General features: G+C 40.1%; 1 protein-coding gene across 14 annotated transcripts in view; it reads right to left on the reverse strand.

Annotated features, from left to right (window-relative positions):
- Prrc2c (proline rich coiled-coil 2C) overlaps positions 1 to 13,891 on the reverse strand; it is a 68,976-nt gene extending 55,085 nt beyond the window's left edge. For all 14 annotated transcript variants that reach the window (XM_021176192.2, XM_021176181.2, XM_029483393.1 and 11 more), the window contains exon 1: positions 13,662 to 13,891. The gene's annotated coding sequence lies outside the window, so the exon portion shown is untranslated. The remainder of the gene's footprint in view (positions 1 to 13,661) is intronic.
- Positions 13,892 to 15,190: the final 1,299 nt, after the last annotated feature.

Genomic DNA, 15,190 nt, shown 5'->3' on the forward strand with positions numbered 1-15,190 from the left:
GCCTGCCTCTGCCTCCCAAGTGCTGGGATCAAAGACATGCGCCACCACTGCCTGGCAATAAAAATATTTTTAAGAAGGCCTCTATAGTTGTATAATATTAACAATAATACACAATCATTCACACTAAGGTCCCTAAATACCTGAAGAACTCAATTGTGAAAACATTTTTTAAATAACTGCCGCCCACCCCAATCCTGCTTTTAGCATTAAAAAATAACCATTCTGTCTAAAATGAGAGGTTCTGACTGAGAAAACCCAGTAAAAATGGCATTTTCCATTGAAATTATATATGGTGCATATGTATTTTCTAGATTTTGTACAACTGTATATTATTTTCTAACAGATTTTAGCCAAAAATAAACAAACATTTTGCCTAAAATTTTATAAGACAATAAATGGGGTATACAGGGGGGGAACAGATGTTTTTAAAGAAAGTAGCTGGTTTCCAAAAGATATAAATGAAATTTGGGAAGCAGTTTGTCAAAATATAAATTAGAAAACAAAACCCAAAAACCCCAAATTCCTTCAAACTACAATCTTTGAGACAGTTTCTAATTGCTGATATACTAAAATATCATGTAAGTTTCTAGACAGAGCTTCAAGAGCAAATGTTTTAACCCTACAGTCGTACAAATACTTACTCAGTGCTTACCATATACCACAAAGAAATCGTGACCAGGAAATACATTGTCCTCATGCACTAAGCAGAGATAAGAGCTTAGAAATTTGAGACTGCAAAGGTATAAAAAGCAAATGTGAAGACAGTGTTCAAGCTGCATTTGAATGCAGAACCTCTGGTTCTTACCAGCCACTACAACTGGGAGATTGTCTCAGGCATGTTCCAACAGCACTAACAGAAAGGAATGAGAGAGGAAAGCAAAGGAGACTGGTGACTTCAGCAACTACCCCAGAACCACTGTCAGCAACAATACTGAGTTATGTACAAAGAACCAAGCTTCCCTCCCCTTCATTTACTAAATCAAATTCAAGAACTACTCTCAGAAAATTATTGACATAAGAATATGATTTTCAGAGACTACAGTGTTTAGACCTAGATATTAAAAAGCAAACACATAAAAATTGTGTCAATGTATGCAGAAGTAAATGTTTACACAGAAGACAAAGAAAATAAGGTAAAATAGTTACAGGCAGGACACCTGGATAAAGAAATGTGGACATTCTCTACCATTTTTTAACTTTCTAGAAAAATAAAGTGTTGGTGGACACCATCTGGAGGAGCAGTGGTGAGCAAGTGAGGTACCTGGAAATAGTCCACTGTTTTGCAAAACTGTGATGGGTGTACCTTAGAGAGGCAAAGCAGCCCCCCTGGTGGGGGGATTAATCACCAAATTGCTTCTGCTGTGCCTTCTGCTGTTTATCATTGCTATAACCATCCTGTACCTAGCATGGTATGAATGGACACGGGGAGACCCCCACTGCCTGTGGTCAGATGTGACCACTTCAGGAAGATAGCCCAATCTACTGGGCAAATTTTCTGCAGATCAATATGAAGATGAACTTCTATAAAATAATGGTGTTTAAATGAACTGATTTTACAGAATTCCTGACTTGATTTAAATAGTTTTAGGAATTTGGTGTGGTTGACAGATTCAGGAGATGGTTTAAGTTGCTTTGCCAGGAAGATGAAACGAAGAACCAAGAGTAGACTGTGCCCTTCTCTGTAGAGTAGTGAGGGCTGCATAGGCTAGAAGGGAGCAAAGTGACCTCTCAAGCACTGTAAGCACACAGTGGTACTTGCAGAAAGGAACAGAGGTTTGAGACAAGTTAATAAGCAAAGAAAACATTCATTTGTTCTAGGTTGAATTCGCTAATCTTGTGATCTAAGGATGTGGTCACAGGTTTTAGTGTGCACCATGGGAAGATAGAACAGATGATAGTTTAGCTATGTAAGGTTTCAAAAAAATATGTAAAAAAAATTGGTTTCTTGGTAAATGAAACTGTTGTCAGCTAACAGAAAAATTAGCTACAATAGAGCTGACATGTTTAAAATTGTTAATCAATGACAAAAGAATTATTGCTCTGGGTTAAGATGAATTTGTGGAAAGATAGATGGAAAATGTTCAGTTAGGTTTGGGTTTCAAAAGAATATATAGTCAGTCATCATGTAATTTCCTTCAGTGTAATGATTTTAATCTGTTTTTGAAGAATACGTTTTTCTGGTGATTTTTTTTTTTTGGAGAATATGTAACTTGTAGCTATAAGGTGATCTTATGTAGAGAATTTTTGTCTTAGGTGATATATAAAGGAGTAAGAGAAAAAGCAAAGTTGTTAGAGCCTTGCTTCACCCACCAAGTGTGTGTATGTTCCCCCTCTTCATTGCTCCCCCAGAGAAAAGTCTGAGTGGCAGAGCACACGCGGCCTCAGCACCCGAGGTGTTGAAGCCTTTGGCAAAGTTTACTTCTCTCTTAAACCTGTAAGGACTTAAAAAAGGTGACATGTTCTCCACAAATACGTTCTTCTCCCTCAATTTCTAAGAGTATTTCTCTTATCTCTTGTCTTAAACACCACTAAACTTTGGTATTAAATTCTCACATTATTGAACTATATTCTAATTTAGCAATGTATTTTGGGACCCACCTTTCAAAAAGCTAAGGTTTTGGCATGCAAAATATAAAATTACCAGACTGGGTCTCAGAAGTACTTAAAAGTCTAAATGATTAAAATTTATAAATGAAGAAAATTGCCCAAAAAACCTTATAAAGCTTGAAAACAATGGTATCAATATTAATTCAGGTGTGCCTCAAAAGAAGTGTCCAAGATAATGTTATTACAATTTTCATTAAGGAGATAAACATTTAAAATGAAGTAACATGTTATTAAAGTTAAAGAGACTGTAAGTAGCTGATGCTTTCTTCCTCACAATGTACTGCAATCTAAAACACCAAATCATTATGAGCACTGAGTGAGCATCCATTAAATAAACATGCGCACCTACACAGAAAATGTCATTTTCAAGTGAAATAACATAAAAAGCGCCACAGATTATAAGAGGAATTTGTGTAACCTTAAATTATGAAGCCCTAACCCGGAGGTGATGGTATTTAGAAACGCAGATGATGACATGAAAGTCATGAACAGGTCAGCATTCTTATAAGGGACAAGAGAGCTCACTCACTCTTTCTCTCTGTTGTGGGAGAACAATGGAAAGCGCTCATGTGTAAGAAGGGAAGCAAGACAAAGACAAACCATGCTAGCAACTTAGGCTTCCAGTCTCCATTGCTTTGAGAAATAAATTTCTGTTGTTTAAGCCAACAATTTATATTGGGGGCAGGGAATGACTGGTGTATTAAGTCTAGAAGACAGTATTTTATTACTACAATTTTAATTAAAATGTCAAATTTAATTATGACCTAACATTCACTACCCCAAGCCAGCCTAGTTTCAAGGTATTCACGAAATATAAACCTAGAAAGTTATTTAATTCTTCAATCTTCTGTTTTTGAAAGCATTACTCAAGTGCCAGGCTTAGAACCCCCTAAATACAAAAAAGTGGAAAACCACTTTATGATATGAATGAAGTACAGAACCCACAAACCAATATTTTGATAGGAAATATTAAAAAAAAAAAACAAAAAACTATAAACACCTTTCTTAAAAAGCCACAAAAAAACATCAATACCGTGTGTAACTATTTACATTGTTTAGATGTGGTAAGTCATCTAATGATATATGAGAGCCATGTACTGGTTATATGTGACATCATGCTAATTTATTTGAAACTGGGTCTAATGCAGTTTAAGTTGGTCTCACCTTCACATTATGTAGGTGATGTTTCTGACCTTCCAATCCTGTTTCTATTTCCCAAGTGTTGGGACTACAGACAGGCACGTTATGTACACCAGCCACTTTATTATGTTAGAGGACTTGGCCATTTATAGAGTTTGCTTTGAGCAGGAGTTATCTGAATCTCCTGGGTCCTAGGGGATGACCAACGTGGCCTGGATAATCTGCTGTATCTTATTCTTTTCTGTCTCTTGTTTAAAACTTGGATAAAGCTGGAAAGCAGACACAACAAATGAAATCATAACCATATCTGAAAGAGCAACAGTATATTAATGCTTCCATAAGATAAGATCTCAGCCCTTTAAAGTATTTAAGAATAACTATATAGCCACAATTTAGAAACACAATTTCCTCTCATGTGGCAGGAGTCTATAATCCTAGATACTCAGGTGGCTATGGCAGGAGGATTGCCTATGGCCAAGAGAAGGGTAACCAAACCGGGTTTCACAGGCAGAGCCTCCAAAACTATCTCCGCACAAACATGAATTTCTTTATACATTGCTGCATTAATAAAAATCTAATGTGCTATTGTGGCACATGTCTTTAATCCCAACACTTGGGGAGGCAGAGGCAGGTGGATTTCTGAGTTCAAGGTCAGCCTGGTCTACAGAGTGAGTTCCAGGACAGAGAAACCCTGTCTTGAAAAACCAAAATAAAATAAAATAAAAACTAATGTACAGATCTGGGATTTTAACTATTCTACTGAACTTATCATACTAAAGTCAAAGTTTGGCTAGTTCTACGGCAGGTTCCGCCCTGGCCAGCTTATAACCTAGGCCGATCATAAACTTTGTAAATGCTCAACTGTGAAAGTTATTATAAAATAAAATCATGCCATTCTCCATTTTCAGAATTAACCAGATAACCCAAGAACTGTGAAATAACTTTGGCAAAGCACAGCATTTGCTATTGTGCTTGTTTCTACAAAGGGGAATCCAGGAAACAAGCAAAATGAATTCTCCCTACCTATGCCTATATGCTGGGCACCTTTTCCTTTTCCCCTGACTTTCTTCATTGTGTGTCTGTGGGGGTGAGGGGAGGGGGATATCCAGGAGTGACATATATATAACTCACATAAAAACAATCTACCAGCTTCTTAGAAAAAAGAGCTCTGAAAAGAAATGATGGTAGTGGAATAAAGTTTTAATGTTATTATGGTACTTCCAGTTTGGGATATGGAAATACCTTACCATATACATCTTATTTAAAGATTGACTATGGCTACCTCCAATCACAACCTCTCAATCACAGGTGGCTGCCAAGTAAAAAAGCAAGCTATTATACTGCCCACCTTCTAAGGTCTTACTCCCATTGCACCCAATAGTAATTGATATCCTACAATTTTACACATTTTAATTAACACAAATATATACTTGAGGCATGATGTCGCAACTCACTAATATGTGAGATATATATAAAATATACACACATAGTATGCAGTGATCAGATCAGAGCAACTGCCCTGTCCACCATCTCAAGGGTTCATTTCTCTGTATAGAAAACATCAAATGGTTTTAAATTACATTTTTTCTATAATAGCAAAGCTAATATGTTGATGGCCTCTAAAATATTAAAAACTATCATTCTTAAAAAACAAGGTGTAATACAAATAACTGTCAGGTCATAACTGGAAACAACATTGCTGGGTATGGTGGTACATGCCTATAATCCTAGCACTTATAAGATGGAAGCAGGGGTATCAAGCGTTGAAGCCCAACCTGGATTATGAGACCACAACTCAAACAGAACAAGGGAATTATGTTTCCAGGACAGAGAAAACCCTTCATAATTAGAAAAACAATCTAGCTAGTAAATCTTTAGTACAAAAGTCAAACCAAACAAACCACTGCTGAAAGAATCAGCTTCTTATGTGGGTCATAACATAAAATGTAGTTAACAGTAAAGGGCTTCTGAATTTGCAATCCTACAATGAATCCAAAGCATTTCTGGAAACACTCAACCATGTGTGGACAACTTCACAGGGTATACCCTTATGCCATGCCACAATGCAGCCTGTAACACCTTGGTTAATACTGGTGAAGCCTGTGTGCTATGAATTTCAGTGTTTTACTGTATATATAGCGTTTTTTGTTTTAGTATAGAAATGTAATGGTTTAATTATGGAAAACAATATTCCTCAGGATGTATCTAATTAGTTTACTTTCAGACTGTATTATGCTATACTGCTCGATTTTAAAATTGCTTCTCAAGTTGATGGCTTTGTCAAGCTCATTCCAGTTTACAATACAATTCCTACAAATTTCTAAGACAGTCCTTAACATACTTCTGACATGCAAAGTGTCATTCTCTGCGCTGTACCAGTCAATCTTTGAAAAATGTTTAAGATTTTTACATTCGGCAAATCAAACACTTAAACAAAACTTATTTATGCAAAAAAAAAACCCCAATCATCTGTAAAGTTTTTAATCTTTAAAAAGTAAAATACGAAAAGAACTGTATTAAAATAAATCCATAATCACTAAATACTTAATTTGTATATTTCATATGCCTGGACCACAGACAGACAGACAGAGAAACAGAGAGAGAGAGAGAGAGAGAGAGAGACAGACAGACAGACAGACAGACAGACATGTGGAAAGGTTAAAAAGCCCTGTCCTAGAGCTGGAGAGAGAAAGCATGGTGGGAAAATGGACTTTGCAAACATGAATGAGAATATGAGGACTGGGATGCAGAGGTGGGGGTGAGGTGGAGCACCTCAATGCCAGTGTTGAGGAGACAGACAGGAGGCTCCCTGGGGCTTTCTGGCCAGTCAAACAAGATTGAACTGATGAGATCAGTGAGAGATGACCTCAGTAAAGGGAGGGCCAAAATGTTGAAAGCTATGAGGAAAAAGAATTATTTTACAATGCGCATCCTCCTTCTCCATCTTCCACATAACCAAAGGGTTAAAGTAGGGGCTGAAATTTTAAGGATAGCATCCTTCCCCTAAATTAGTAACTCTTCCAATATCATTGAAATGTTGATCTTCAAACCTTAAAGAGTGTGTGCATTCCTCCCTTACACTTTCTTTCATTCTTTCCATGTTCAAATTTGCCATACATATTACATGACATCTTCCTTTTTCATCTTCAAAGTGTCAGAATACTCCTCCTGCCTTGGAAGATGTTTTGTCTTTCTACAACCTGACCAGAAATGCTCTTTGACTTTTGTTTTAAGAGAAAGTCACTTATTAAGTAGCCCAGGATGACCTGAGGCCAGCAGAGACTCACTCTCTCCCCGGCATGAAGAAGCATTCAGCTTTCTTTCCCCACTTTTAAACTAATATTTGTATGATCCACTTTCCTAACTTTCAACAGGTATTCTAGACCTCCCATACTACGCTTCTTTGATTTGATCTAAAAAATTTAAATTCTCAAAGCAGACTCTTGAATTAGACTACCATACAATAGCCATATTTTGAAAAAACTCAAAACTTGAATTCAAATAAAATGTTTGAAGATAAAACTGTATTAAATAAGGACTCTTTCTGCTTTTGTTTTTCAGACAAGGTTTCTCAGTATTGTCCTGGAACTCACTAAGAAAGACAAGGCTGGCTTCAAACAGAAATTTGCCTACCTCTGCCTCTTGAGTGCCGAGATTAAAGATGTGCCGTGACTACTTAGCTAAATAATAACTCTTAAAATGCTCTTACATAGTATTTAACACATCATTTTTCATTTATACTAAAAGTATTTAGTAAGTTATAATATCCATCTTATTTTTGGAGTGGGGGGTGTTTTGGTTTCTTAGAGACAAGGTTTCTCTGTGCCCTGGCTGTCCTCAAATTCATAGGCCAGCCTCTGCCTGGCCTTAATATACATCTTTAATATGCATTAAAAATGGAACTGGAGTTATAGACAGTTGTGAGCCACCATGTGGATGCTGAGAATCAAACCTGGTGCCTTGGTAAAAGCACAAGTGTTCTTAGCCACTGATCCATCTTTCCAGCCTGTTCCTGATGTTCTAAAGGCCTCTACAAAGCCTCTGAATAAATAGGAAAATGTATCTTTCTGGAAATAACTAGAGTTCTATCAGCCAGAAGCTGGTATCTTTAAAAGATCACATAACTGAAAGATGGGCTACACTTAATTCTTGTTATCTTTTTCATCCTAGTACCTTTGTGTAGTGCACTGACCACAGAACCACAACAGCAGTCCTGTACTTATAAATTACCAGCTGGAAAGAGGAAGACTGAATTTACTATCTCTTTTCTTCAGACTCAAAATTTAGTGACTTGTTTGAGATGGGATCTCACAATATGTATGCCATACCTGAACTGGAATTCTCTGAAGACCTGTCTGGCCTTAAACTCACAGAGCACCACCCGCCTGTCTGCCAGAGTGATGTTTTTAACCTAATCTTCCATGATTGTACTTTAAATATGCCTAAAGCTAGACACAGTAGCCCCTACCTTTGATCCCAGCAGACAAGAGGCATGCTGATCTCTGTGAGACTGAGGCCAGCCTGGTCAACACAGTGAATTCCAGGACAGCCATGGCTACAGAGAGACATGCCTCCAAATCCCCAAAATAAATAGGCAAATAAATAAAGGCAAGACTGATGACACGTGGTACCACAGAATATTAAGTTCAAAGGATAGAGAACACATTTAATGGTCTCTTTATAAAGCCAAGAGACCAGACCTGAACTTGACAGCTGATACAAACTGAAAAGAACTAAACCTAAGTTCAAATACTTACAGTTCAGAGTTCAAGTATTGAAGCACCTGAAACTCAAGGTTTCATTACTTCTTCTCACCACCTTGCCTCTTAACCTTCCACCCCCAGTACTTGACTTAAAGTCTTTTGGGGTCACCTAGGATATGTCACCTCAGTCAGAGGCTGTTTACCACAGATTTAAGAAATGTTTCTTACACTGAACTTTAGTAATCATACTATGTTATATTATGCCCTTCTGCCCCATTTCTGTAGCAGCTTTGCTTAATCACTCTCGTAATTCTCTTGTTGACATCCTAGTACAATTGTCAAGTACCTGTTAGGACTAGTTGACATCCTTTTCTGCACCGCTGTCTTTTCCTGTTTCATTAATCTATTCCATTCTAGGCTTTTAACCACTTTTGGCCTTCATTACCTGCAACTGCTGCTTGATCTTATCCACCACTCATTTTTTATAGCAGTTATTTCCAATGGATGGAAAGACAGACTGGTAGAATGCTAATTTGAAGTGGTCCACAGATTAGAATTTAAGAGTTTACATGTTTATTTTAAAACATATTAGATGGTTAAAAAACTTATCACCAAATAATAATCAGTACATTTTAATTTCAAATTTACTTAATTAAAAGTAAATTCACCTGTAATTCCAGTACTCTGAAGCCTGAGGTTTAAAAGGGTGACAAATCTGAAGCAACTTGAATACACAAAGAGACACAGGTGGGGTCAGGGCGTGGAAATGGGGAAATAAAGTATTAACACATGGGTTGAAGACAAAGCCAAAACTTACTAGCCAGGTAATCATAACAATCAACTCAAGAGTTTTCTAGTGTTGTAAGAATCCTCCTCTAAAGTTTACAGTAGTGCCCCACCTCCCCAAACAGTCTTATCCTAGGGCTGGGTAGAGTCCTCAACAATTATTAAAAAGGAATAGGAATTAGGATATAGCTTGAAGGTAGAATAGTTGTCAAGCATGTGCAAGACTGACTAACCCTAACTCTGGAACACACCTGTAACCCCAGTACTTGGAAAGCTGAGGCAGGAGGATGTGGATTATAATGAACCTCTGCCTCAAACACAACACTCAAAAACCTCAGCCAAGGATGACTGCTAATGCCCGTAATGTTAGCACCAGGGAGGTTGAGGCCAAGGAGTTTGAGGCCAAGCTCTGAGCTATGGCGTAAAACTTAGGAACACACACAAACACACACACAGTAAGAAAATTACAATTATTGATATTTGTGTGGATGTGCCTATATTCAGAGACCAGAAACTGTCAGGAGTCTTCTAAGACTCTCTACCTTGTTTTTGAGACAGTCTCTCACTGAACTGGGAGCAGGCGACTCTGGGTTACAGGCCAGTGTAGCAATGGATGTTCATGAGTGCTGAAGATTTGAACCCAGGTTCTCTTGCTTTCACAGCAAGCACACTAACCCACTGAGTCACTTTTTCTGCCCCACAATTTTTATCTCCTAGCCATAATGTCTTCCTTTATTGTAATTAACCAGACATGATATATTTTTCTGTGAGTGGATTTTTTCTATGCCAACTTTTCTCTAGTTTATCACATGACTTTATTTTCATCCTCAGGTATTAATCCTAAAATTATAAAAAAGCTTTCTGTGGTGTGAAGGGCAGTATTAGGGACTAAACCTAAGCCTCATGGGTGCCACACAAAAGCTCTCTCTGGTTCTATGGCAACTCCCACTAACACACACCTTATTAATGCAGTCCTGGGAAGCCTGGAACTCAAGAGAGTTCTGCCTCCTGCTCTTGGTAACTCTAACCATTCTTCAAGACTATCTTGGTAATAAGAAACAAAGCCACATGCCTCTGAAAATTAAGCCAGCTATGGGGCCACAAGCCATTAATTCCAGCTCTGGGGAGGCAGAGGTAGTAGGCCAATATGTGAGTTCGAGGGCAGCCTAGTCTACACAATGACTTCTAAGCCAGTTAGAACCAGTCTCAAATAAAACCAGAAAAATGTGATGCAAATCAGCCTCACAAAGAGTACTGGCTCACTTAACCTTATTTGAGGATGCAAACTTTGGTATTTCTAACCACTCAATGTAAACAAACTATGACACCCACCATATAAGCTAAGTGAGAGAACCATGGAAAAGGCCCAGGAAAGGAAGACTAACTGGGAAAAATTCCTAGATAGCAGTTTTGTGAGACAGGGCTTCTTTGTGTCTATAGCCCTGGCTGTCCTTGAACTCATACAGTTCAGCCTGCCTCTGCCTCAGTGTTAGGATTAAAGATAGCTTCCATGACCTGGCTTCCTGGATAACAGTTTTTAAAAATACAAGCAATGCTCTCTATATATGCTAGTTGGGCCTTTCTTTAATATTCAGCATCCAGTAGTGCCTCTAAGGATGAATCCAATACACTGGCAGTAATAGTTTTAGTATCCTAGGTAATATATGCCAATATCTGCCAATGAAACAAAAGTTGTTTGTTGAACTTCAGTAATAACCTCATTTCACTGGCTCTTCTAGCAAATAGACACAGGCTCCTAAACATGACTGTCCTGCTGCTAAACTCTAGAATAAAATGGTAAGTGGTACAAAGACAAGTTTATAGTTAGCTCTAAAAGGAAAACACAAGTGACTCTCTAAAGAATTCTTAAAGCCACAAAGAAGCTCTGATTGATACATCACTGACCTAAAAGTGCTGTGACTCGGGAAAGTAACATTAACTCAGAGTTCTTAGCAACAATTAACACATAATCACTGTGTCACTCCACTCTAAGGCAACAAACAAGTCCTGCTTTTCTGAAGTCAGTGTTTTGGTCAGAACTTGGATATTAACTGCAGGCTGCTTTCACTGTAGGATGCTTTCTGCTGGGCATGGTAGCACTCACCTTTAATCTCAGCACCCAGGAGTCTGAGACAGGAGGATCTCTTGAGTTTGAGGCCAGAGCCTTTGTCTCAAAACAAACATCCCCCCATACAAGAGGATTCAGTTTCCTAAACATGTATGTAATTGACTTCTTTTGCATTTTATCAGTGATGAACTCTTAAAAGATATCAGAATGACATAAATTACATAAAAAGCTACCACCTAGCTAACTAATAACTGGAAGTGGTGGTTTGAGGGCAGTGCACAAACTCAAGGAAACAGTATTATATTCACAGACATTGAAGAAATTCTGCACTTCATTCTGAGCTAGAACTGATGCCAGGGTTATTTACTATACAGAGCACAAAGGAGAAAGTCTTATGAAATAAAGCGCAGTATGTAAATGTAAAGAGAAGTGGAAGAGGAAAAAGACACTACTTACAGATCCAAAGACTTAGGATACTCTGAGAACAGATTATACTGCTTGAACACTAGTTTCTTCTTCCAGTACTCTCCTGCTTTCCCTTCATCTTTAGCTGTCCTTTTACTATGCACTAACCACAGTAACAAGAGCATCACTCAGTCTTAAATTCTACAGCAAGCCTGAGAGGTACTGATATCATCTTTAGTTTATAAATGAAGGGATGGTCTCACAATCATTTCTCAAAAACAAAAAGAAACTGAACATTCACCAGGGGTCTCACTAAGCAGCCTAGGCTGGCCTCAAGCCCATCTCTGTCTTCCCCTAGTCTTCCTATGACATCAAACAGATATAGCCCACGTTTACATCTGGCAGCATTTTAACCTTCACATGTAACAATGTTCAAACACCCAATGCAAGCTAAAGAAAAAGTACCAGTTAAAAATGTGCCTTATTTTAGCAACAATTATAAATGTACAAGACCAAATGAACACTTTTGATAGTTCAGAGCATCCCCTCTGGGTTTAGAAAGTATGGCTTTGACTACAGTACCACTACAAATTTGTGACCTTGATCAAATTACTTCGATCTCTCAAATATCTTGTCCTCATCTGTAAACCAAGTATAAGAGCTCCTTCCTCAAAGACTAGGATCAAAAAGGATAATGTATATAAAGGTCTTGAGAGCATACTGTTAGAGGTTAAGTAATGAGAGATCAGCCAGCATTCTATGTATTCATTCACACACATCTACAGACCAACCCCCCAAAACCCAACAACTTATTTTGACAAATTGATCCCAGAAAAATCATATAAAAACTTCTTTACTATATGCAAACTCAATCTATTTCTAATTTTTGGAGAATCAACGCATTTGGGGCCAGCCAGAAAAGATGCTGCAGTGCATCTGTGACACACACCTAAAAATGGCTCCAGCCAAAGCAGCATCTTAATAACCAACATGGAAGCTTAAATCTACTTTTAAAAAATGCTAGAGGTCATACGTGGTGGCCGCTTCATACCACCCTCTCTGTAACGTCTATTAGCGGGAATTGACTACTGAGCACTCGATGAAGCAAGCATCTTCCGATTCTTCTGGTGCATTCCCAAAGAGAAACCCTAACAGGAGGGCCGCCTACTGTACAATTCTAAGTATCCTGCTGGGGTATGAATTTATGAACCGAGGTTGAAGACCAGCCAATGCGGAAATCCGGGTAGTTTTAAGAGTCAGGAATTACTAGGCAAGTTGGATCCCCCCACCCCAAAGATCTTGAACACACTTCAAACAAATATACATCCCTTTAAAGAGATCAGAGCGGTCCTTATATGCAAAAATCAAGCAAGAGTCCTCACTGGCTCCCATGCTATTTTTCTTCGGTCTTAACTAGGGTCTCTACTCTAGCAACCAGTGATACTAAACGCTCTCTCTGAAAATCAGGCAGCAGCCGAGCCGTATTCCCACAAATGCGGGGCTGGAGCGGCCTAGCGGGAGGAAAAGACTACTCAAATTCTCCAAGAAGTTGTTCAGCTTGTCCCCAGCGGAAGTGGGGTTCGTTGGTCCTGGGTCCCGGTAGAGCCTCTACGACCGCCTTGGACTACACACCGCTGGCTGCAAACGCCAGCCATCACCACAGGAGCATCCGCAGGCACTAAGAGCGCTCGGAGCCGCCACGGGCACCGTCCTCCACGCCGTGGAAAAACGGCGCGCGCAGGCCCCGCGCGGGCGGAGGCTCCCTCGGCCACCGCAGGGCCGCCCCGCCGCGCACATGGGCGACGAGCCCCGCTCCGGATCTCCGCGGACAGCACGACGCCGGGAGCCCAGGGAGAGTCGCCGTGGGCCCCCAGGCCTGGCTCCAGCGGCCGTGCCTTCCCTCCCTCCTCCATCGGGCCTCTTCACGGTCCGGACGCCCTCGCTCTCCTTACCCGCCAGGGTTGAGAACCAAGTCTGCGCGCTTCCAAGGGGCTCGCCCGGGACGGATCAGGGGCAGGGGAGGGGAGATTGCCTCGAGAGACCGTCCACAGGGCCGCTCGGTCCCGAAAGCCCGAGCCACCGCCGTACAAACCGCCAAAGCACTTTCGCTACCTCCTGAGAGGGTGAGAGCGAGCGAGAAAAAGAAGCAAGATGGCGGCTAGCCAGCCCCTACGTGCTACGTCATGACGTTGCGTACGTAAGGCAAATCTCCGCAAGACGGGGGTGGGGTGGGGTTGAGGCTGCGGGGTCACGTGACAGCCTCCGCCGCCTCCCGACTGCGGCGGAGGGTAACGCTACCTCCTACTGGAAGGAGGGAGCTCGTCGAGCAGAGCGATCTCGGAGACAAAGCTTTTTCAACTGGGAAGACTCCCAAAACCTTGAGCCCTCCGTGAGGAATCAAGACTTAGTTTGTCTCCGTGCATTGACAACAACTGATGGAGGGACATACACGTTTACAACCTGCGCTTTGACCGAATGGTCTTACGGTGGTGGTGGTGGTGGTGGTGGGGGGGCGCAAAGTAAGGGGCCTTGGTGTGGCAATTTAGTTACCTCGGAGTGAAAAAAATAATCCAAGTGTTAGGGACAATAGCGACTGGCGTGCTTTGCTGAGACCACCTTCGGTATTTGTAATTTTGGTGTAAAATAAGGCACTGTTTATTTCAGACTCCTCTGGCAATGTTTACCTCTTGGAACAACTACCTAACAGAGAAAACTAACAGTTAAGAGTCACTCATGCAGGCCGGGCGGTGGTGGCGCACGCCTTTAATACCAGCACTTGGGAGGCAGAGGCAGGTGGATTTCTGAGTTCGAGGCCAGCCTGGTCTACAAAGTGAGTTCCAGGACAGCCATGGCTACACAGAAAAACCGTGTCTCGAAAAGCCAAAAAAAAAAAAAAAAAAAAAAGTCACTCATGCAGATGTTTACTAGGTAAGTGTACAGTAGAGACAAGGCAGTACCCAAAGTGAATAAAATAACAGCGCAGTAACCACAAGTAACTTCTTCCCCGACTGACATTTGTGATCATTTGTTTTAGATTTTGTTTGCTTTGCATTACTGGGGCTCGAATCTGGGGCTTGCCTTCAATATGTTAGGCAAATGCTATCCAACTGAACTATAACCCTTAGCCCCTTCAGAGACCTTCTAAAATGAGACACAGTTTGCTGATTGATAGAACAGGACAGAGAGAGGCCTGTTTTTTCACCAAGAAAACACCTTGGTTATTTTCCCACAATCCATTAGAACCAGTCTTCTGTATCCTGGAATTGAAGTATCTTTCTTGAGCAATGCAGGACACCTCCAACAATCAAATATGCTGACATCTACCTGGTTATGAGACTGACATGTACAAACAGAATATTAATTCATGAGTTTCTAAGAGTTGTGCATTAGGGTTCTCTAGAGTAACAGAATTTATAGAATGAATCTCTATGTATATATAGAAAGAGATTTTGTTAGAATGACTTACGGACTCTGGTATAGC

This window comes from Mus caroli, chromosome 1 (assembly GCF_900094665.2).
Source record: "Mus caroli chromosome 1, CAROLI_EIJ_v1.1, whole genome shotgun sequence".
NCBI lineage: Eukaryota > Metazoa > Chordata > Mammalia > Rodentia > Muridae > Mus > Mus caroli.